This window comes from Lepidochelys kempii, chromosome 2, assembly GCF_965140265.1.
Source record: "Lepidochelys kempii isolate rLepKem1 chromosome 2, rLepKem1.hap2, whole genome shotgun sequence".
Classification (NCBI taxonomy): domain Eukaryota; kingdom Metazoa; phylum Chordata; order Testudines; family Cheloniidae; genus Lepidochelys; species Lepidochelys kempii.
Window position 1 is genome coordinate 11,188,465 of NC_133257.1, and position 17,264 is coordinate 11,205,728.

The following is a 17,264-nucleotide window of genomic DNA, read 5'->3' on the forward strand; positions in this document are numbered from 1 at the left end:
ACCGGTAGCTTCTGACAACATTGGCGACCCCGACCGCTGATCTGGTGAGTAAGCGAGCTGTCCGCTGTAGGAATTGCGATCTAACATGGCAGAAAACCCTGAGCTAGGGAACCCCCTTATCTCCTCCCTTCATATTCCCACTGAGTTTGATAACTCCTGGACCCACTGGATTGCCAGTAAGGGGGGTCCATATGGATTCAGAAAAGAAAGTGGGGAAACGTGGACTGGCATATGGTAGAAACCGAGGCTCTTAAGAATAATAATAAAAGTAAAAAAGCTAGGATTTTACAATTAAGTCTATGGCAGTAAGATGGCTTAAACAGCATGCCACAAAATTGGTGGGGCAAGTAACAGTAACAAAGAATGAGTTAAAAGAATCAAAAGAAGCTACACAGCCCTGGAATGCTCCCACCCCCCTTGCAAGGTGGCAAGCTGCCCAGAGACAACCAGCACAGGAACAGAATAAAACACTGGAAACAGCTGCAAGGAACCCACAAAAAAGAGATGTGCCATCCTCTGTTATAAATAGAATCATAGAATATCAGAGTTGGAAGGGACCTCAGGAGGTCATCTAGTCCAACCCCCTGCTCAAAGCAGGACCAATCCCCAATTTTTGCCCCAGATCCCTAAATGGCCCCCTCAAGGATTGAACTCACAACCCTGGGTTTAGCAGGCCAATGCTCAAACCACTGAGCTATCCCTCCCCCCGGTGAACAGCAGGCTTCACGTAGCTCCCCTGTGCCTGAAAAATGGGGACGAGAAGTGGAAAAAGGTGACCCTAGTAAAATTGAAAGATGAAACGGGGTCCACTACAGTGCAACCACTAGCTTCTGATAAAAGCCAGGTTCTGGTAAAACCTAAACCGGGACCTAGACTGGTGCCTGTCAGAACGGGACAAGTAAGTGCACAGATGGGAAAAGTAGCACACAATACTTTCACTGAATTGGTAAATCAAATGAAGAGAAAAATGGAACAGTTCACAGAGCACATTAGGAGACAGGAGCTGCAACTCGATCACAGGGGAGTGAATAAAAAGGAATTTCAAAGTCAAAAACTAAAATTGAGCAGGTTAACACCTAGAACTGATGCATTAACACATGGAGTTGCCTAAAAACAGTTAACTGCAGCAAAAAAGGGCACTCCTGCCATCCATTTGGCATGCACACAAAAGCAACAGACACTGGGGGAACAAATTCAGGTTTTACAAGAGGAGATAATGACCCCCGCTCTCATCTCAGAGCCAGGAGAAAAACCAAGGGCGCACTTCCCACCTGTGCAGGTTCCGAATTGCTTTAACCCATGGAACCACACTCCGCGCTCCTATCTGAAAAGACAACCTTCTTTCTCAAATATTTTTACCTACCAGTTAAGTTTTTCCTTTCTATGCCTTCTTAGTTTGCTGAATTTGCTGCTGCTTCCTGTACTTTCAAATACCTTGACGGAGTTAATCTTTCTTGGCTCAGGTCTCCCTACCTTCCTAGGTTGCTCCCTAGGGTGACCCCCTTTTCCCTGCCTCTCCTCACTTTGGCTCTCTCTCTCTGTGTTAAAAGTTATAGTTTTTACAGAAACCTCCAAAAGATAAAGCAAGTGAAAACAGACCAAAACAAGAAATAAAAAGAAAACAAGGTAAAAACTTTAAATCAATCCAGTAAATTAATTATTTTAAGCCTTCAGGAAGGCAACAGGTGGAATTATTCCTAACTTTCTTGAAGATATGGTTGCCAAGCAACAGAAATGTACATGCTGCTTCTAATCCTAAGCACTCACTAATATTTGAAGCATGGGCCTTTCCTATTTCCATATCGCAGAGTTTTAAAATAATGTTAAATATAAAGTAATGCAAAATTCCTTGTTACCAAATTAATACAATACATTTGGCAAATATTAAAAAAAAATCAATTTTTGTTAAAAGTTTTAAAATAAGGTAATAACTTGTTTATTCAAATATTTAATCCTTTTTATTTTTGTTTCCTTATTTTGTATAGTTATATATAGAATTCTGCCGCCATTTGTTTTTAATTGTAAGTTTGTCCTGTATGTCATGTGTGTTGTCCTGTGTTGTGTGTGTCATGTGACTATTTTTTATTATTTTTATTTTGTTGCAACAAAAATCAATTTTATACCCTTTTAAAAATATACATATAAATGGTACCACACTATTTAATATTATAATTGGGGATCTGTCCTGCTTTGAGCAGGGGGTTGGACTAGATGACCTCCTGAAGTCCCTCCCAACCCTGATATTCTATGATTCTATGAATATTATTAATACATTTTTTTTTCAAAGTTCAACAAGGTCTCAGTTATAAATATATATACATACATTTCTGCCTCAACAAATAATGCAATTGCAAACAAAAATAATTCTCTTCTATTAAACGCAGTTTTGTTTTGTTTTTTAAGTTTTTTATTTGCTATTCAAAGAAAAAATGTAAGGGGAAACCTCAACATTAAGGTAAAGATAATATTAACAAAATGTCAATTACTTGTTTGGGTTTCTATAAACTTGTTTGCACTTTTAAATATAATTAGAGGAACGTGATAGCAGAAATATTTTAAAATAACAATTTATGCATAAAGCTAACCAAACAATGTCAACAGGTTTCCACCTTTGGCTTCCAAACACAACAAAGCATCATGCCCTCAAAGTATTTGTGTGGACCTGTATTTAAATTTATTTTGGTTTAATTTCATAGTTGGTTTAATTTTATACACTCTTCTTTTGATATGTTATGTTAATGGGAAGCCGTGGTTGTTAAAGTTTGTGCTTCTAAACAGTTAACAAGAATGAAATTGGTATCACAAGCAAATTAACTCTGAAAAGCTTGGTAAAAATTATGTTATTGACTCTTTTGCTAACATAGAAGGTTCAGGGGGAAAAAAGCATTTATTTTAGCAGTTAAGCATTACATTTAGTATAAAATATTAGTAAGGCAACTCAAATGAAAATGAATCTCGACACAACAATTGCAGAAGGATAGCTTGTGTTATCAAAGTCTCGGTCCCTATAACATTGTAAACAAACAAAGTTAAACTTTGTATTAAATTTGGGTTACAGAAAACAAAAACCAAAAAGGAAAACAAACAAAAAACTTTACTATGTGAACTAACAAAAGTTGTTTTAAGTTGCATCCCACAGACCAAAGACACGAGAAAATATCACAGCCTGAAGACACCAGAAAATATCAGTATACAGTGAAGAAATCCCCAAGTATCAAGAAAAGAAAAATGAAGTGCTTTATAAATAAGAGACTGGTCAAATACACCTCCCTCTACCATATATGGACAATTAAGTTAACAATCAGCTAAAAACCATCAGCTGGACCAGGATAAACTGTCATTTGATTTCAACTTGGTTACTGTGTAAAAACAACCGTATTGTCGCTGTATTATCACTGTACTGTTTTATTATTGCTGTATTGTATTATTGCTGTACAACATTTACAATGTGCCCAACCGTGCTCAACTGTTTAACCAACACACAGGTAAACAGTAACAAATGAACGGCCGCAAACAACATGAAGGCAGTTAAAACAAATTGGTAAAGAAATTAAGTTACACAGTAACTACAAATTGGGTAAACAAATTCCCTGTTAGTACCAGTCATAATTTGGGTTGCTGACGCTGCCTCCTAACTAAGGCACCTGTTATTCAAAACAGTCTTGCTCAGTGTCTGGGTACCAGTACTGCATCCTGACACCGCACTATTTGATAAATTGGTTACTGCCCATTCAGGTGGTTATCTGGAAGACAGCAGCCATCAGCAACAACCGGATCTACATCAACTACTGGTGTATCACAGTGCAGTTCAACCAATGGATCAGAGAAACTAGCCAATTCTGTTTCCTGCCCAGCGAAGCTTACCAGAGCGTGACAACCAGCAGTAAGGGTAATCTGTAACATGGATGGACAGTATTGTGTATTAACTAATTACAATATATTTACATATAATGGCCTCAGTGGTAGTATCACGACTCCAAATTTCTGTTTTACTTCTCATATACATAGCATCGTGGGACACGTGATCACAATCCCTAGCCCAGTATTTCAAAACACTCAGCCTACTGCTAATAATGATACAGATGGTAACTGTAATTGCCCTCATAAAAGTGGGTTGCTATCTGCAGTACCACAAGGGCCAAACTACAACACCAGATTGGAAAAGAATTGTTATGCTTGGATATAAAGTGCTGTTAAATGTACACATACATACTATACATATGTACCACAAATATATACGCCATATCCATATTATTCATAGATATTAATGATTCGGGAGTGCCTCTGAGGCTCAATCATAACACTACATTCCTCAGTCATGGTCCTGGGCCTAACATTCCCAGTCCCACCACAAGGGACTACAAAATAATAGTTGGATAAAATCGGTCTACCAGTTGTACGAGGGAATGTGCAGACTAAGGGACGGATGGGGCATGAGTGTATGGATGGAAAAATAAGGTAACCACATCACAGTGTTTAGCCCACTGGAGTTATCTTTCGTCCATGCATTATGCTTTTCCGGGACGATGGGTAAACATCCTCCCCGTAAAAAGACAAAAAGTGGGGGACTGTAGTAAGATGAGGCCCTGAAACATAAACCCTTGGTATCAGAGGCCCGGTATGAGACCTAAGGCCTGAGCTAAAGTAATGGTCAAGACTTTGCTAATGTAAAGCAAAGTTAAGCTGTGAGCCAGAGGCAGGCCCTGCTCACAGAAGCTGGCAAGGAGAAGGCTGATGTTGCATAAACATATATCTAAAGTGTATTGGATACCAGAACTGTATACAAATGGTACAAGAACATTCCTATACCGTCCACATAGATAACAAGGACAGGGCAAAAGGCTAGTATGATGGATAGAGTTGTTTTGTTCGAGCGAACATGTACAAGGTGAGACGTGGCACCTCACTACGTAGAAGGGTGGTGCATAGTTACGTAAAGGGGTTGCACCGCAATACGTCAAGAGCGTTGTATAACTTGTTTGTACCTGTGTATAAGAACGCATCCCTGGGGTGGTGTCTTTGTCCAGCCTAGGGGGCAGTGGGAAGTCCCGCCACTGACTGAGCTGAGTCCATTGCCAGGGAGCACAAATTTGTAGTATGCCCTGTAGAGCCTATGGGGAACTATCACTGTGCTTTGTTTGAGCAATAAACCTGGCTGACGTGCCTTCGTACCTTACTAGAGTCTGTGGTCATTGGGGGTTCTCTCGGGGTCTGCTGTGTTAGCTATCTGCACAGAGCTGAGACAGTACACAGGGGGAACACGCACGCAGCTGACTATTATCATCACCGAACATGAGCAGAGCACCACACCGGTAGCTTCTGACAACAAACAGAACAGGTAATCATCAAGTGATCCATCCCTTGTTGCCCAGCTTCTGGCAAACAGAGGCTAGGGACACCATCCCTGCCCATCGTGGCTAATAGCCATTGATGGACCTAGGGCTTGATTCTGCTTTCACCCCTGCATAAATAAGGGATGATGCCAATGAAGTTACACCAGTGTGAAACTGGGGTAATGAACAGCATAATCAGGCTCCCAAGTCATTTCATGTATCTAGACCTACATTGTCCTGAGTTTGCTAACAACATATATTAGACATGGAGGATCTAGGACTTATCACTGTTTGTTGTGATCATTTTGCTTTGCAGATGAACACATAATTTGCAAAGCTAGTTCCCACCGATGTTGATGTATTTGTCCTCTTCCTTATGCTGCTCAGTGGGGACCAATTCTATGGATCTGGATGAGATCTTTTTGATGTATTTGAAAGCAGCTAGAGTGCTCACTCCTTTCTGAGTACAACTTGTCTGCAGGTACAGTAAATTACATCATAGCTTACGGTTTGCAGCTAAAGCCAATTATATCCTGATTAGCCCAGTGAGGCATTAAAATAGCCAGAGAAACTCATTTTGTCCTTGTGAGATGGAAGTTTTGCTTCCTGCCAAAGAGAGTGGTTTGAGTCAATTGTCTAAGCATGGCTCTGGGAGCGAGGAACTGGTGCGTTCTAATCCTGACTTGAACACTGCTTCACTGTGTGACGGTGGGCAAATCTCTGAAATTCCCTGCCTCATTTTCCCTATCTTTGAAATGGGATTAATAATGCTTACTAACCTACCTTCTAGCAGTGGTTTTCAAACTGGGGTATGCGTACCCGTGGGGAGTATGTGAGCTCTTGTTAGGGGGTATGTAAGAAAAATCCTGTAATGGCAGACAACGCATTATACTTAGTAAGACTTGGCAATCTAATCATAGATATAGCAAGACCCTGTCTCAGATGTGGCTACACAGTACGCTACATTATTTGGAAAGGGACACGCAGCCTATAAAGTTTGAAAACCACTGAAGGTTTCCTGCTAACATGTAAAGTGCTTCTGTATAAAAATGCTAGTTTGATTCCATTTTATGACATCTGATGCTTGCTTCACGATTTGGTGCCTCTCCATGTATTGCTCCTTTAGACATAATGATCCAAAGGAAGAGCTGCCCAAACCCATTGTTGTTACAAAATTCCACTGCAAAAGGCTTCTTTTGAAGGAATAAAGCCTGAGAGAATTCTTATACGATGAGGTATCTCTGCACTCTGTTCTGCTATAACTATGCCAGTTCCGTAGTCTGCAGGGCTGCCTCCTGCTACATGTAATTTCTTATACTGACAACATATTAGGGTATGCCTTTAGTAGCACACGGTGTCTTGGATCTATCTTTTAGTGGATGAAACAGCCCAGTCCAGCTGTCAATAGGATTCTGGTTGAAGAGAGGGTTTTGTTATTGCATAAAGATCCATTATGAGCATCTAGTCTGAGCTTCTGCATAACACAGGCCATGAAGTGAGCTGTAGCTCACGAAAGCTCATGCTCAAATAAATTGGTTAGTCTCTAAGGTGCCACAAGTCCTCCTGTTCTTTCTACAGGCCATAGAATTTCACCCGGGGATGACTTGCCTCAATATATGTTTTATTTCATTTTTCTGCAAAGATTCAGCAACGTTAGACCTACAGGTGTTAAATGAAAGAAAAGCACGAGTTAAATTAAGCTGCAAAGCAACAGGGCCCCAGCTGCACTGCCACTAATGTGCCTTTTTAGAGTCCATGCCTAGAGGCTTTGTGTGTGATGATAAATATATTTGTTTTGGTCGTTAGAGGGGCCCTTAAATTATTAAAATACAGAATAGAAAAATGGCTTTTCATTTTCTAGCCCCATTAACTTGTTTCACTGGCCGTGAAAGAACAAACAAACAAACACGAAAAGTTCAGAACTCAAAAAATCAAGGCTTGAAACAGACTGGATGCTGGTGCTGCAACTTGCAGCCCGTCAGTGCCTCCTCTTTTTCTATTTGACTATGCCCAGTTAGCAAAGTAACTTGTTTATTAAGAACCACACTGTTGATTTCTGCAGGAGTCTTGTATACAGTGAAAGGGAAAAGGTGCATTTTCAATAGTCTCCTTTATTGATTTTGTGTTTGTGGGTGTTTAAGAAAAAATTACCATTACAGTAGCTGTGACTTGACAGGAAAGAAAAATGAACAAAGGAAAGAGCTGCCTTGTTTTTTAAAATTGATGATGGGCCTTTGGCATGGACTTGGTGGTCGTGGTCTTATAATTTAGGGCCAACTTTTGAAATTGGAGATCCATGGGAGCTGTTGATGCTCAGCACCTCTGAAAATCAGGTCACTTGTATTGCTGCTGAAAAGCTAGACCATGTTCCCAGGACACAGCCCATGGTCAACGGTGGCCTGTTGATGCATTGTCCCAGGAGCATTCCAAGTCAGGAATTACGGCTAAGGGAAGCAGCTCTGTGTGTGTGTGTACATGTGCGCTTACCTGCCAATTTTCGTTTTTAAGAAACTAAACTTCCCCCTCTTCCAATCCCTCCCCCCCAATCTCCGGTTAGACACCCTGAGCAGTGGCGGTGAGCAGAGGGTAGCGGGATGAACCAGCTGCTGCACCTTTTCATCTTGCTCAGGAGGGGACGATGCCGTGGCATTTGGGAGGAATGGGTGACGGAGGTGGGGGGAGTTTGGGTTATCCTGGGCAGAGTGCTGTGATTACAGGCAGTTCTGGGACTCATCGTGTGCTAGACCCTGAGCAGTGAATGCCTAGTGGGGAGTGGTCGGGCAGGGAGCTCCAGGACTCTACGGGCGCAGGGAGGTTACCACCCTCTTCCCTCCAAAATGCACCATTTTCATTCTACCTGTTAGGATATAGATATTCAGGCCTGTCTGCAAAGGCCTGTACTTTAAGAATTTAGGGGTATTCTTATCACTTGGCTAGTTCTAGAGGTATAAAAGAAAGAATCAAAATCACTGTCTGCTGGTGTAAGGGCCTTCTCTTACTGTGACAGTCTGGGGCCCTGTTCTTAGGCTAAGGCCTTTGGCTAAGCAGCAGAGGCAGCCATAAGCTGGGAAGCGACCAGTCACCTCCTCACATTCCAAACTAGTCACATTGAAATAAGGTGCTATTGGGCTGTCAGGCACTATCAGGACAGGATTGTATTCCTATCACCTCCAGAGAAAGGGAAGTGCCTAGAAAATGTAAAAGGAAACTTAGTTTGATAGCATCCTGTCTGGCAAGAACTCACTTATCAATAGCTGGGATGTGAAATCCTCACTTCTGTATTGTTTTGTCATTATAGTTCCCACTTTGCTATTTTTTATTGGCATGGTCTCTGTCTGGTTCTGTGATTGTTCCTGTCTGCTGTATAATTAATTTTGCTGGGTGTAAACTAATTAAGGTGGTGGGATATAATTGGTTAGCTAATCATGTTACAATATGTTAGGATTGGTTAGTTAAATTTCAGTAGAATGATTGGTTAAGGTATAGCTAAGAATATTACTATATAAATTAGGGGCAAACAGGAAGTAAGTTGGGATTCGAAAATAAGAAAAAAGGAACTTGTATTTAAGCTTGCTGGAAGTTCACCCCAATAAACATCGAATTGTTTGCACCTTCGGACTTCGGGTATTGTTGCTCTCTGTTCATGCGAGAAGGACCAGGGAAGTGGGAGAGTGAAGGAATAAGCTCTCTAACACTACCCTCTCAAATTTATAAGCCTAAGGGGAGGGGGCAGCACAGGGAGGATGTTCTCCCCTCCTCCCAGCAGGGAGCCAGAGCTGCCCCTGTTGTCTTTACAGCAATGGAAGATATGGGCAGTGGCACAGAGAAGCACTCCCGGCCCATCACCGTAGAGGTGGGATTGGAAACTCTGCCTGCTCCCGCAGTGCATGGAGCAGCTCTGATTGGTCACCCTTCTCAGGAGTTAGGGGAATGGTGAAAGGCGGCCAATCAGGCAGGGAGTTTCCTGCAGATGAGTACAGGAGTCTGAAAAATCCTTGGGGTGTGTGGGAGCAAGAGACTTGGTCAGCAACAGCCCTAGTCTCCTGTCATGTGCCCTTTACTCTCCCCAGGGTGCTGCTTGTCATTCCCTCAGTCTCCTCTTGCCTGCATTTGTAGTGCTGAAGGTCCCAGATTCTAGTGTTGCTATGACCATAGTGTCTGTCTGCATATGCCCACGACTACAGCCTAGAGTGAGACTGGAAACGGCAATCTCTGGCGGTGGCAGGTGGGAACAGCTTTCCAAGGTCATCAGCTCAGACTGCCAAGAAGTGTCCTGGGGGCTGCTGCTGAGACCTGCTCATCCAGAAATTTCTGGGCTGTAGAGCTGCTGAGTTGAAATCATTGCAACACCTATGTGACAATCCCTGGTGTTCATGGAGAGCATGCTTGCTGCTACAACCTTTAATAGGCTATAGTACTCTCCCCCTGCAGGCTCTTCCAGCTTTGTGGTTGGTGTGTGTAGGGTAAGAGGGAGGGAAGAGAGGGCCTTGTTCTCACTTTCTTTCCAGTACTCCCCATCCCTTTTGGGCTGGCTAGCACCCAGGGGGAGTGTTGGGAAGAAGGTTCTGCACTCGTGCCTGTCCGTTGAATGGAAATACAAGGTGCCGTGAGGCTCCTTGTACTTCCCGCCCTTGTGATCCTATACACAACCTGGCCCTGACAAAATATGGAAGAAGGAACTTAAGCCCACTAATAGGCTTCCTCCAAAGTGTGTGGCTCAATACTTCTGCTACTTGCTAGTACCAGACATCACATTTCAAGAAGACTAAACAGATTTCACCAATAGCTTTCAGTAATGTAGTCATTATAATGCTGCTTCTCCTTATCGCTTATTAACATGGCTTGGTGGAATTTATGCTGAGCATGATGTCCCACAAGGAATGGGCAGGGTCCATGCTTCCTTGTGGATCCCTCCACATTCTAGGTGCACTTCCCCAGCAGCACCAGAGACTCAGAAGCACAAGGAGGAGTCGAGACTGAAGTGGATTGCAGCAAATAGTGAAAGATTCCAACTTATTGATCACCCCAAGTGAAGAACGTGTCTCCAGCATCTACTGTTCTCTACTGAAGGTGTTGTTTGCCCTCAGCCTTCACAGGTATTCATGATGATTATTTACTTGCTATTTAAACAGCACACAATTAGGTTAGAGAGAGAGAGAGAGAGAGAATAAATAGATATGATATCTAGGCCCTACCCTGGAAGGCCTTGGAACCCAATTTGAATGTGATCCAGTAAGTGAGAGTAGTAAATAGAGGGAATCAAAGAACCATAGTGTTACAAGGGACCGCAAGGGTCATCTAGTTTAACTCCCTGCCAAGATGTAGGATTTTTTGTGTCTAAGGAAGGGCAAGGGCTACAGTGGTAAGATCCTGTGGTGACATTGTTTCAGCATGTATGTGTCTTGGTGATTCTTTTCCATCTGTAATTTCCATCTGAACATATCTGAAGATAGAGACAAAACCATGTGATGGTAAAGGGGGTACGGTTGAGTAACATCCTGTGCAGTACAGGATCTCTGCTGCGGAAAAATGGTCTATCTGGGAAGATGTCTATCGTATGATCTCCTAGGCCATTATGACAGATGGAGAGAGGTGATGATCTCTTTCTGTACAACACTCGGAAGATTGCAGGGGAAGAGGTGAAAGCCCCGACACTGAAAACTACACCAGAAAAGGCACTAGAAAATATACTATACTGATCAATCCTGAGTTGCAGGAGATTGGGTTTAGGTGGCCTAATAGGCCTTTTCCATTTCTAACCTCTACAACTGTAAGTCTGGTTCCCTTCCGAAATCGCCTTTAAAATGTTTTGAAGAAGAAAAATTACAGATTAACTAAGGTATATTCTTTCCTTTTCTGGAATCTAGGTGTAAAGCCTGTGGCTCTAGAACATTGGTTTCCAACCTCTTTGGGCTCAGGACCCATTTCTAAACTTTGAGAGATGCCCCTAGAGCCAATATCCCTCTGCCCCATCATGCTCTATCAGGGGAGAGTAGGTGCTAGGATTTCAGATGCTCCAGACAGATGTGAACAGCTGGAAAACCCCCCTGTCCCAACAACTGGGGGGAGAGGTGGTGAGCCAGGGCACCCCACAAATAACATACAGTTCCCAGACAAGGTTCATGGGGGGCAGAGGGTAGGAGGTATTGATGGTGGGATTTGGAGGCAAAGTAAGGAGATCAGGATGCCTGGGGTTTAGTGAGGAGGGAGTTAGGGGGGCAAAGGCATGTGGGGGTATAGTGAGGGACTGGGGAAGAATATGGGGCAGAAGGGTTTCTGGAAGGGGCAGCAAGCAGATAGCTCCCCAAAAATACACATCCTCCTCACACAGCCCATGGTGGCAGAGGGTAAAGAGGTGGCAGGTATTTGAGGTCCTGGGGGTAAAGTGGGGAGGCTGAGGGAAGGAGTTGAGGGACAAAATAGGCTAAGGATTCAGTGAGGGAAGATCTGGGGGGGAGGCGGGGGTTGGGTGCCAGGATGGGTGGTCTGACAGAAGGGGAGTTTCCTGGCAGTTGGGGAGGTATACATTGGCGGGGGGGCTATTTTGGGGAGAGTGGACAGCAAGACGGGGGGTATGGAAGACGAGATGTCATCTGTCTGCAGGATAGGGAGTATATTGCGTGGCTGCTACCTACTGGAGAACATGTTACCTGCAAACCAAACCAGGAGGCTGCTTTTCCCCACACCTGTGAGAAGAAGGGGCAGATTCAGGGGAGCATCCAGGACCCCAGAATCCCTGCCTGCCCTACTATACCCCAGACTGACCTGCTGCATCCAATGCAAGCAGACCTCGAATGCTCTCTCCCAGCTCCTCTTCCACAGGGCTGTCTGGGCATGGATCCCTGCTCCAGGCATTGCGACCTCCGGGGTTGCAGCACCACTCAGGTTTGGCCTGGCTCCCCTGATGGGGATCTGGCCCTGCCAAATTTGGGAGAATGGCATTGCAAGCTGGCACATGGAGTCACAATAGCCCTTACTCAAATTTGGCCTGGCTGGCCCACCGTCGTCACGAGAGAGGTGCAGTTGGGTCGTACCTGAGTGACACTGTGACCTTGTGCACAAGGTTGCAATGTCCAGGGCAGGGAGCCAAGCCCAGCCAGCCCCACAACTCTTTGACACATTCTGGTGACCCTTTTTTAGGTCGGGACCTGCAGGGGTTAGGAAACTCTGCTCTAGAGGGTAGGGAGCTCACTACCATGTGTTGATGAACAGGGGAAAGAATACACAGATCCTCCATAGGGGAAGGAGCTCTCTGTTACCATCTATCGGTCAGCAGGGGAGAGTGCTGCTACAGAAAGAGTTCATTTGCATAAGCTTTCTACCCAGAATTCCTCCAAGTGACTCTTTGGGGAGTCATCAGAACTGTACAGAAACTCAGAATTGGTGGCGTAGTGAGGCTGACGTGAGGGGGGGGGGTCTACTTTGCAGCTATCAAGGATGCACTTCTTGCCAGCTCAAGGGTCCTAAATGCCACTGATTCCCCTTCCACTGGAGGCTTTGTGAAGACGCAGCACAGAGATGAGGGGCAGAGGCAGCTTTGCAGGGAGCTGATTCTTTGTTGAAGCTGCAGATAGCAGCAACGGAGCTGAGTGAATGCTGGTGAGGGCTCCCCTACACACCACCAATATGGCTGAAGTTCCTTGGGCGGATGGTGGAGCCTCAGCATTTCCCCTCGTGGCTGGAGACAGACCTGCACGAGAGCACTCCAGTCTCTGGGACTATGCTACTCACTGACACCAAACTGTGAGTGGAGTGGGGTGGGGGGACGTGATATCTCAAAGGGATGTTTGCTGATCATATATTCACATGGGGGGCTGAAGTAAAGGACTACTGCTGACGTTTACTGTGCGGGTAACCGTTTTACTTATTATTCCGATGGCTATACTGTGGATTTATTGTTGCTGTGTTTGCCCTAAGACAATGCCGTGTTCCTTTATCACCTACTAGAGTTTTCCTTGTGTTATACACAGGCTCTGTGCTTGCGAGTGGTAAAGTATTGCCTGGTCAGGTTTTTCCCAAGTTCCTGAGTAGAGTCTCAAACTGATGGTGTTTGTTAATTTTAAGAGGAACCTGTAGACATTTGAACCCAGGCCTTGTTGCTGCCGACCACACATGGCAGAAGGGTTTTTCTGTAAATAAAAACGGACTTGTGGAATAGATTACTGAACTGATCAGCAGGGCTTTGGGTCTGTATATTGTGGAACAGAAAGCAGCCACAGAATGGAAAAGGAGGACCTAGCTCACAAGAAGAGTCACTCACATCAACATAAGCGTAAGGTTAGTTTTCAACCTGTTCCTAGTGGGTCCAGTTAGAAGGATAAACATTCCCTTCATCCGTGCAGCTAAGACAGTCAGCTCATAAATTCACATTTGCACCGGCAACTTCAATATGTGCCAGCGATGACGGTACCTGAAAGAGAAATTAAGGCATCATATGAAGGTGTGTAAAACATACAGAAATGGTGTTTATTTTTCATGTCTAAACTGGCGAGGCATTTCAAGACAAGTATAATGCCTTGGTATATTTAAGTGTTTTGTTATTTATAGACATGACTTGGATGGTATTGAAATCAAGAGTTCCAGGTGACAGTATATTGGGAGGAAAGGTAAATAATGAAGAACAATGCAGTTAGACACAAAAGGTCTTAGATAGTTTAAGTAATTGGGCAAAAAAGATGACAAAATCAGTTCAGTGCAGATAAATGTAGAATAATGAGTTTTGAAGCAAAGAATATAAAGAAGGAATATGCTAACTAGGAAAATGCTGCAGCATACTGACTAGCAAAGAGATCTGGGGAGTTACCGGAGAGAAATCTCCTAGAAGCTCAGGGTATAACTCCTCCTGAATGAACGGAATTGCAGACGAATAAAAAAGGGGTCAAGAATTTGAATTTTTCATAGATATTAGGCCCTCTTAGGTTATCAAATCCATCCCCTTGCATCACTTGTAACTGAATTCTTTCTGTAAAGAGCCCTATTATGTTGAATTATGAGAATTGTCAAGGTGGTTTATAAGGCAGATCTAGCTAAACTGTGAACATTTTTGCTAAGCACTACGAAAAGCAGGAAAAGTTGAGCTAGATTCTGACCTCACTGACACAGATGTCAGTCAAGTGACCTGGGTAACAAAGATCAGAATCTGTCCCACTTTTGATAAGAAAAAGAGTCCTGGAAACTGGAATTAAAACTCAGGCCTTGTCTACAAATACACGGGTATTTTAACCACAGGTGCAGCTAAACTGGAACAAACCCCTAATGTAAATGTGATTTGTGCCAGTGCAGCTCACTTTTCAAACTGGAGTAAGCTGCATTGATCCAAACCACACAATACTGGTGTAAACTGTGTCTACACTGGGTATTTGCATCAGTGCAGCTATGGTGACTAAACTCCCAGTGTATATAAGGTTTACAGTGCTGCATGAGTCCCATTGACTTCAGTGTTTCTACACATGGAGAGCAAATTGAGTAGGAATTGCCCTTGTAGAAAGTTCCCAAAAGTGGGCTCAGAGCAAAACTCCCAAAGTAATTAAGTCAATGTGTGATTGTCCTGTTAACTCAGCCTTCCTGAAGTTTACCTCTGGCTAAACAGCATCAAGGAAAAGGGTAAATTCTATTCCCTAATAGCCCATTTATGTCAATGAGGTGTAAATTCTACCACCTCATTCACCTCAATCAGTTCTTATTTCAAAGTCTAGCTGGGGACCATTTAAAATGCAAACATTGCTAAGCACAGGCAATTTAAGAAACAAACATTCAACTGGAGTTTGAGATGTGATCTGAAAAATTGTCTTTTTCTTCCCCCCTCTTTTTCCCATCAGGTTGAGAAGTATTTTTCAGGGGGTAAAGTTAAAGTGGGGTGAGGCTGAGGGACGAAGGGTTATATGGCAGTAGGCTGAGGTGAGCACAAGAGTGGTGTAGTGGTCAGGGCAGTAACTAGGGACTTGAAAGAGAAGGGTTCAAGTCTCTCTTCTGCTAAAGACTTTTTTAACCTGGTGAAAGTCACTTGTGTCTTTGTTACCCATCTGTAAAATGGGGATAATACCCCTTCTCTACATCACAGGGGTGTTGTGATTATAAATATAGTAAAACTTTGAGGTGTTCAGATGGGAGCCATATATAGGGTTGTCACGTTTCTAATTGCTGGTAACTGGACCCTTGAGGCCCCACCCCTTCCCTGCCTCTTCCCTCAAAGCCCCACCCCCATCTCTCACTCCGCACCCCACACATGCCCTGTTGCTTGCTGGAACATCTCCATCTCCCTCCTCCCACCCCACCTTCCTATGCTCTGGGGCTGGGATGGGAGCTGCTGCAGCCTGACAAGGAGCATGTCTACGGGTAGGAGGCAGCCCCGGCTGAGCAGTGGCTGGCACTGGTTAGTGACCTGGCGCCTCCCCGCACCCTGCGATAACCGGACTTTTGGTGTCTGGTCAGTACATCTGACCAGACACTGCCAAGTTCCCGTTTTGACTGGACCTTCTGATCAAAAACTGAGCACCTGGCAACCCTAAATGACACCCGGACACAGAAGCCAAAAACTGGACTGTCCAGGTAAAACTCAGAAGGGTGGCAACTGTAGCTATATAGGTTCCCGAGATAGATGGCTTACTGCTTCATTTGCAGACATTCTAATGTTTGGGCTCTTCAGGAGGTGTACCGTTTTTGTAAAGTGTGTAATTTTGTGGTGTTTGCTGCACTCAGCTGGCACACTTAAATTTTTTCCTCTTTGGTGCATGAGCACCTGTTTAGTATTGTTGATTGCCCTTATTTCACTTTTAAGCTGGGATCTCTTGTCTAATCAAGCTGCTAACAAGCCTCTGTGGTTGTTCTTTTCCTTTTGATACTTTGATTGGATTTCCCTTGAAGATTTTTATTTCACCGTGGGGTTTCAAAATATAAATTAAATGTTTCCCTCAGTCTTTGATATAACATACACCCCAAATATTCAGTTCTTTTGATATACCATAGATCCTAGTATTCAGTTAATGATTATCAAATATTCAATTACTTCCTAACCCGTTTGGTATTTAAAAAACTCAGAGACTTTCTTGATACCTTGTGGTTATAAATACTTTAGCTAAGTCTACCCTAGAGAGCTTACAGTGGCACAGCTGTATGGACGCAGCTGAATCGCTGTAAGAGTGTTTTCCCATCGACATAATTAAACCACCCCCAATGAGTGGGGGTAGCTATGTTGGAGGGAGATGCAGACAGAGCATGTTCTCACTACAACATATGTTGGTGAAATATATGTTGCTCGGGGGTGTATTTTTAACACCCCTGAGCGACATAAGTTTTGTCAATGTACGTGGTAGTGTAGACTTGGCCTTAGCAACAGAACTTCACTTCAAGTTCTGACATTGTTACACCACCGGGCTCTGTTTGGAATTTTTAAAATAACTTTAGCTCTTTATCGTTTCAAACTTCTATAAAGCTACACAATAAAATGATACTCTGCTTAGTAGTAGTAATATTAAACAGTTCCTTAAACCCACCAGCTGTATTGTAGAGGTTAGGGGTTCATAACAGCTGGTCAGACTAGATGATCATGATGGTCCCTTCTGACCTTAAAGTCTTTGAGTCTATGTTGGCATCATTTCATCTGTGAGAGACGGTGGGAATTGCAGCCTATGATGTAGCTGGTTTGCAATGTCTCATGTGACTGAATACTCCAATCCAAGATTTGTAAGATCTTTGGCAGTTGTTGCAAATGTATGTATCTTGACTGGGAGCTGTTTGCTTCCTACAGGCTCTTTTCTCTTCAAGCTGTAGGAGCCAGCTCCTGTCATGGACTTTGATACCCTGATGGAGATGATGGTGCCACTTGTTACAATCACTTGCCAAGACTTCCCATTGGTCAGGAGCAATTCCAAATTCCTTCATATCATGTGTCTTTATAGCGAAGCTAGCATGTGTCTTTATAGTGAAGCTTGG

The 17,264-nt window shown here is 43.6% G+C and overlaps 1 long non-coding RNA gene across 4 annotated transcripts in view; it reads right to left on the bottom strand.

The window, feature by feature from the left end:
• Positions 1-17,264, bottom strand: part of LOC140906331 (uncharacterized) — a 105,603-nt gene that overhangs the window by 59,672 nt on the left and 28,667 nt on the right. For 3 of the 4 annotated variants that reach the window (XR_012157067.1, XR_012157069.1, XR_012157066.1), the window contains exon 4: positions 13,594-13,743. The exons of the other annotated variant lie outside the window; for it this stretch is intronic. This is a non-coding gene — a long non-coding RNA (uncharacterized lncRNA). The remainder of the gene's footprint in view (positions 1-13,593; positions 13,744-17,264) is intronic. 4 annotated transcript variants of the gene reach the window in all.